General features: G+C 39.7%; 1 long non-coding RNA gene across 1 annotated transcript in view; it reads right to left on the bottom strand.

Moving 5' to 3' along the window:
* Positions 1–1,782: 1,782 nt before the first annotated feature.
* LOC120801113 overlaps positions 1,783–7,663 on the bottom strand; it is a 122,510-nt gene continuing 116,629 nt past the window's right edge. The window contains exons 2-3 of the long non-coding RNA XR_005709055.1: positions 6,494–6,648; positions 1,783–1,859 (exon numbers count right to left, since the gene is read on the bottom strand). This is a non-coding gene — a long non-coding RNA (uncharacterized LOC120801113). The remainder of the gene's footprint in view (positions 1,860–6,493; positions 6,649–7,663) is intronic.

Here is a 7,663-nt window from a genome sequence, read left to right as displayed (position 1 = left end):
AGATTTGATTTTGACACAGAATGCATCAAAAAATTAAAGCTTAATAATATTTTGATGAATTATTATCATACTTACAACTGTTACCACAAACAAACTCATAAAACTTCAAGAGCTCATGGGATTACACTTATTAATGGAAAAACCTACTCCAAACACATTCTCAGGATGAGTCTCAGGAAAGAAAAATAGGGAAAAAGTCACAATTTTAAGCTCTGAAAAGTTTATAGTCAACCAATGGTAACAAGGGTAATTAGCAAACATTACTTTATGCTAAGTCATGTAAAGAATAAAATGTGTTTCTGAAAATATCTGAGAAAAGAAAATATCCCTTCCATCCCTGTTTTTGTCAGGTCATGCATCACTCATCCACACTCCCTCTTCCCTCCCCAGGCTGGCTGGTACAGTGATGTCATTCAAGGCAGAGAAAGATGAGAGGTTCTGCTCTGTCGACCATACGGGAGAGAAGTGCGATACCTAAGCTCGCTCTCTCTCACCAGCCACAATGAAGTTCCCACACACGAGGCATCGGGTTTGCGTCTCAGCCTTGCCTCCTCGCCTTTCACCATTCATCCTGAACCCTGATAAGGAGAGAGAAAGAGACTGAGAGGGGTGCGGGTGGCGAGGAGAGAGAAAAGGAGGCTGAGAGGGAAAAAAAAGTGAGAGGCATTAGGGTGAAAGAGAAGCAAGATGAATGAAAGGAAAAAGAGAGGCACTTGGGGAAGAGAGAAAGACAGACAGAGAAAGAAGGGGAGTGATGAAAGGATGCAGGGAAGAGAAAATGATGAGAGTGAAAGGGAGGGGAGGCTCAGAGAAAACAGTGTAAAGACAAAGAAACGTCGGAGTATGACAGAGGAAAGGATGAAAGACAGAGACAGCAGGAATGTTGGTCAGTAGGTTTGCAGGAGATCTGAGGATTGTGATGCTAGAGAGTTGAACCATGCAATGACTGGGAGTCCTGGGATCATTGAAAAAAGATAATTTATTTGGGTAGTGTTGTCATTCTGGTGATTGCGAGTCTTCCAGTTTATGAGACTGGTAGATTCATCTATCTGTTTGTGTTATCTTCTATTGTTTTGAAATATTGGGTTGAAATTTAGTGCACAAGCTCTGACAGCTTGGGGTCCAACGGCAGGAGGGAGTCCAGACCTGAAAGAACCTGACACACAACAGAAGCATATTCTCTGGCTACTGGAGAGCTTTGAGCATGTCTTGGTCATAGACACACAGGGACACATATTCAGATACATTCACGGAAACAAACAAACAAACATGTTTAACACTAGAACCACCAGGGGTCGCTGTATACCTTAAACTGCAAGCAGGTAAAATTTACCTGCAATTAGAATGCATTGTTTTTCATGGTAAAGGTACAGGTTCATTTGTTTATCATTCTATAATACAGGTGTATAACGGAAGGCTAGGTGTAGTCCCATTAGGCCAATCAGGAAATGACAATATAAAAATTGAATAAAGTGTATTTATACAGCACTTTTCTTAAAAAGGCTACTAGATGTGTCGTAGAAATAGAAAAAAAAAGTAGCAGATAAAATAGCAGAGATAAAAATAACACAGGTAAAGAACAACAGATACCTAAAGAGGAACCAAATAAAATCACAGGGATCATGAAAAACATTGCTCAAACAAACTTTGGGAAAACATTCAGCACCTTGGCTGTATATTTTCTACAAACTACATCTCTGTGCTTCAGGCATTTACAGAATGTTTTGCTCTGTTTGTTCTTCACCTTCACCGTGTGGGTCAATCTCCCTGCACTGTTCTGCATCTGTGAAGGGCACGTCCACGTGCTGTGGCTCTTTTGATGCCATCCACTCAGCGCGCAGCTCCTGGGCCAGCTGAACCTTGAAGAGAGAGACAGAGAGACAGTGCATGTATGCACGGTAGTAGACAAAAGGCATTGCCATAGCAACATAGAATGCTTATCTAAATATAAAATTATCTAGTGCTTATCACAATTAAAAATTTGAAAATGACTGTGTTCACTGTGTTCAGATGTAAAAAAAAAAATGGCAATTTTTTTTTTTTACATCTGGCTTTATCTTGACAATTTTTGACAATAAGTTGTGCTACATAACACACCTTTAGTGAAAGTCAAAGACTGGCCGACTTGAATATTTTATTGAAACACAGTTACATACAATCGAAAAACAGCCATGGGTAAATTTTACTTGTTGGTGGTTCTGATTTTAAAGATATCCTATGGAGGTTTTGACCACTAGCAATGTTTTGGTGACATTTTGCTTTACTAGCACATGCACAAGGGGACACAGGGTCCACCAGGTTAAGAGAAACACAAATATCTGGGAGTTCATGTTTATATGACTCTGGATTGGTGACAGACTCTATGAACTGGTTAGAGATTGTTGATGCTGTTCCAGAAGGTAGAGTCCAGTCTTTCAAAGTTAGTAGGAAGCAATTAAATATTTCCTACCAGAGCCTGGTGGCCAGTGCCCTACTATATCTTTGGGTGACTGCATTACTATCAATGTTAGGAACAAGATTAATACATCTATTAAAAAGGCTGGCTCTGGATCTATAACTGGTTTGACACCCAGTTAATTAAAAAAAAGGTGTTGGAGAAAAGAACTAGATGGTGAGTTTAAACCACACTTCAGTTTGAAGGTAACCCTCTGTGGGTTGTTTTGAGTGGTTTAAAAAATGTGTTGAGTGATAAGGATGCCCAGATGCTCCACAGAATGTTAGAAATGTCTTTTGTGCCCAACTTTCTTTCCAGCGTGAATGAAAAGTCCTCTAACTGGTCAGAATGATGCAAAATTTGAACATCTACGGTTCTATGACAACTACGCAAACTCCATCTGCTGATGAAGACCATGTCAGTGCTGCATGGGCTCACCAAGTTGAATGCAAAAGGCTCTGACTACAGATCAGCTTTAAGCTGCTGTTTATAAGCAAACAGGTTACCAGTATAGCATTTTGCACCATAAATTTAACCAGACAAAACTATAACACCAAACCATTTTTTTTAAATTTTATCTGCCACCCAAAAGTTTTTAAAATACAGTCAGAAAGAGTTATAAGTGGCAAATATGGCTGTCTCATGGAATCTCAGCAGATACTGTACAGCAGGATCATGTATAAGTCATCCATTATTTTACATAATACATTGTTGCTAATACATAGTTAGCATATGATAAATAATCAAGCTGGCTCCAAATCAGCTCCATACCATTTTACTTTAATGGAAATGAAATGGTGGTGCAGTGGTGACTGTTACCTAAAAGCAAAAAGGTCCTGGGTTTGAATTAATTGGATGGCCCGGCCTTGCTGGCCTTACCAAGGACATAACACAGTTAATATCCTAACCCACACACAAACTCACCACAGAATGGCAGTCCTTTTACTGAAGTGGATTAGTTTCCACAATGCTGTGCTTTATTCCCAGTGGAACGTGACTTTTTGGGGAGAGGGGACCACCCCCATCTCACCCCTAACTAAAAACCTTCAACAATTTTCACTTTTTAAAAACAATATCATCAATCAAGGCAGGTGGGCAGCTGTCAGGGGGCCAGGAATGCCCCACTTAGCCATCACATGGTGGTGATTATTGTGCTCATCACAGGGAGAAATTGCGGGTTATGACAGAGTGCTCCAAATAATGTGTCTATTGTCTCTGCAGGCAGTGCAATGCTGCTATTGATTAAGCCATCTACAAACAAGGACCCCAGACAGGTTGTTTTCACCCTTTTATTGGCATTCAAATTAAAACTATATTAACGGTAAACAATGTCTTGGACATACATATGAGTGAAATGGATTTGTGATCAGAAGGTGAGGCAGCTGAAATTAAGATGTACTATTGATTGAAGGAGCTAATTTTAGGGGAAACAATGAATACATTTCTATTACAGAGCTGCGTCTGAAGGATGTTAGATTAAACAGGGAATATTGTTGCTAATGAGCCAGCTTCAACAATGACCAAATTGCTCCTGTCATGAGAACTACATTTTTCTTGTGGTTCTTCAAATGGCTTGGCTAACTGAAATATGAGGAAGAGAAAGTGCTTTGCAATTTGCTTATCACACAGTTTACAACAAATCACCTGCGTACATCAAGCAGGAGACACAGCAGTACTTACTAATACACACCGGTTTACAGCTTTAAAAATGTACTTGGTGGCATCATGGCTCAGCAAAACATACACGACACACCTTTAAAAAAGGATTTAGGTCATGTAAGAAGCAAGTGAAAGGATTTAATCTTGTTTAAGCATTTTTAGCTTCTGCATGCTCCCAGGGTGAGCAGGCTGTACCTGTCCATCACTTTCACTTACTTTGCTTTTTACTCATATACTGTAGTATGAATCACAGACGTAGAGAATAAATAAATCACTAAGTTAATGTGCAGGGTTGGCTGCAGAATATTATTTATTTGTGTGAGTGAATGCCCTGAATTATACATTTAAAAAAAAGTGACAATACTAACCGAGCATAGCTGATGTGCATCTATGACTACTGCACACAATAACGGAGAGGGACTTTAGATATAAAGAACATGCATAGAATACAATGAATGTGGCATATTCAATGAGAGGATAATACAAATCTACTATATGTGTGTTTCACAAAAATATCTGTATTCAGATTTACATGGGTAATGGGTGGGGTCTACATGGAAGTTATTGGAAATAGTATAGAAACATTTTCTATTTTTAAGTAATTTCCACTGCCATTTATACCAAATACGGCGGCATGGTGGTACAGTGTTCAGCACTGTTGACTCACACCAAGAAGGTTCTGGGTTTTAACCTGTCAGCTGGCTGGGACCTTTCTGTGTGGATTTGTAAGTTCTCCCCATGCCTGTGCCGGTTTCTTCCGGGTACTCCAGCTTCCTCCCACAGTCCAAAGACCGGATTAGGTTAACTGGCTACTCTAAATTGCCGACGTAAATGTGAGCGTGAATGGTTGATTGTCTCTATATGTCAGTCCTGTGATACACTGGCGACCTGCCCAGGGTGTATCCAGCCTCTCGCCAAATGTCAGCTGGGATTGGCTCCAGCCTCCGCTGCATCCGTCAAAGTATAAGCAATATAACTAATGGATTAATGGATTGATTTATACTATATATGTAGTAAGAAAAAATAAATAAAAGCTATGGCCTTAGTGCATGGGTTATCTTTAAAAAGTGGAGGTTGTATGTATAATGGGTGGAGGCCCAAATGAAAATAAAGTTTGTTTGAAATGTCTGTAATGAGAAAAAAAAAAGGTAGCTCTTAGCATAGATCTGAAAAGCTTTGGCCATTTAGCATGCTCTTTTAAAAGGGTTACTTCATGTGTAATGATAGCTAATTAGGGCCATATAACATGATTAAATCAAGTAATAACTGTTATAATTCACAATAATAATTATAATATTACAAAAATAATTATTATTATTCACAAAAACTGGAAGTGTCTCTGACAAAAAATATAGCAAAGTGAGAAAGCTACTGACAAAAATCTGAAAATCTCACTTGGACATTTTGCATGTACTTTTAAGATGGTCCCTAATTTCAGCACTTTATTTTATATGCTGTCAAGTTGTATAAGAATTTCATAGTGCTACACTTCAACACCGAATCATGAGACAAAAAAATAAAACCCATGACACATACACCTTCATTCTGCACTCTACAACTGCTTAAAACAATCTAAACTTCATCGTTCTCTTTAGCCCCTATTTGTTTACTTTTGGCGTATCCACACCATAAACAAGTCAAGGTAAATAAGTTGCTAGCCTCATCTGAATCTGATGAGGCAAAATTCAAAGTTATGACCATCATTTATATAGGGACGAAATCAGATTTATGACATTTGACCTGAAACGAACATCAGAGCTCCTACCACCATTGGAGAGTAAGTTCGTCTGATTGTGATTACAGCAGTGGGTATTTGATGTCTTGGCATTCAGTTTTACTGAGTTATGACTCTCAGAAAAAGGGTGCGAGTCAAACGTAGTAGAAAAAAAAAAGAATATTGCTTAATTGCTTAAAAATTAATTTGCATATATTTAAAGTGCATTAACTGTGTACATATGAATAACGTATTCATTGCCGGTTAGTTCAGCAGTATTTAAGCAAAAAGGCTACACACCTGCACAAACACACCAACACATACAGATTCAGTCAACCTAAGCAGTGATAAATGAATGTGTTTGACTGAGTGAATTTCAGAGTGTATATACTGGCTCTGCCTTTTCTTTGTGTGTGTTTGCATGTGTGTGTTTCCCTGCCACCAGCATCCAGCAGTGGGGAATCAGTGGACCAGATGTGTGTGATTTATGGAGTGGCAGAAGCTGCACTGGAGAGGCCTCCAATGTGTTAAACATTATTAGCCACAGATGGAGCCCAACGGCATTCACACACATCAGGACCTTGACGCCCCCTTTCATCCTCACTCACAATGGTATTTTTACATATGTGTGCGAGCAGGACATTTCATGAGGCTTCAAATACCGTCTCACCCTGCTTTGGCCTTACCGTTTTTTCAACAGGATCTTTCAGTGTGGACGGACAGGCGGCTTGGTGCCATATGGCTCTGGAACAAGAACTGGCAGACAGGGCGGTGGATGTAGGGAGGCCATCCATGTTTCACACACACAAAGCACCTCAGAGCGCCTCAGATGGATGATGGACTGAAAAAGATATAATGGCGAGTTCGAGAGAGGGACAGTAAAAAGAAAGGAAAATGGAAAAAAACTTAGTGCCTCATTCATTTATTGTCATGAAGCCCCCTTCTTGCCTTTTCTGAACCCGGAAGTTCTGTGGAGAGGGGCAGGATATATTTACTCAGAAACCATCACCCTTCCTGATTAATGCCTTCTCTCCCTCAGCAGAGCAACCTCTCCAGCTTCTCTGAATCAATCCGTCCAGCTATCTATTCATCCAGCCAGCTAACCATTCCGCAACACAGGGCTCATTTTATTTGCCCTCCCATCCATTCATTCATGTGTCCATTCACTTATCTATCTTGGGAGGCAGGTATCCATTCATAAAGCAAAATACCCAATCCCTCATTGATTTTCCTGCCTGCCAGGCTGCCATCCACCTGTCCATCCATCCTAAATCTTTTATATATGTGGCCTGTATGGCATCATCCCTGGCCCTACTTGAACTTACTTGCTTTAAATATATTTTAACATTGCTTAGCTTTTACTGTGGGGTAACAGCTAACTGTTAGATTTTTGACTATTTATACTGTTACATGTAACTGTTATTAACTTGGTATTAATCTCTTCCATCGTTATCCCCCCTAAATCCCATGCTCAAAACAGACCCCATTCCACAAGGACACTTATGTGGACAACCACCCCTTGAATCTTTGTCTCCCTTGTTGTGTAGTATCATCCTTTTTCCCATGTTTATATGCAAATGCTTGTTGTTGTTCTTTTTGTTGTTATCTCCCCTGTATGACATCTAATGACAGCGTGGGTAAATATAAGACTTATTCTTTACCCTTACTTACTCCCACAAAACAAACATGCACGAGCGTGCACACACACACACACACACACACACACACACACACACACACAAACAAACACACACAAACAAACACACGCAACTCATAGCAAGTACATACCGGGACACAATTTACTAATAACCCTTAATCATTGCTCCCAATCCTTGGGATTGTCTCCCAAGATAAAA

Source organism: Xiphias gladius, chromosome 16, assembly GCF_016859285.1.
Source record: "Xiphias gladius isolate SHS-SW01 ecotype Sanya breed wild chromosome 16, ASM1685928v1, whole genome shotgun sequence".
Lineage (NCBI taxonomy): Eukaryota > Metazoa > Chordata > Actinopteri > Istiophoriformes > Xiphiidae > Xiphias > Xiphias gladius.
This window is presented reverse-complemented; position numbering and strand designations above follow the sequence as displayed.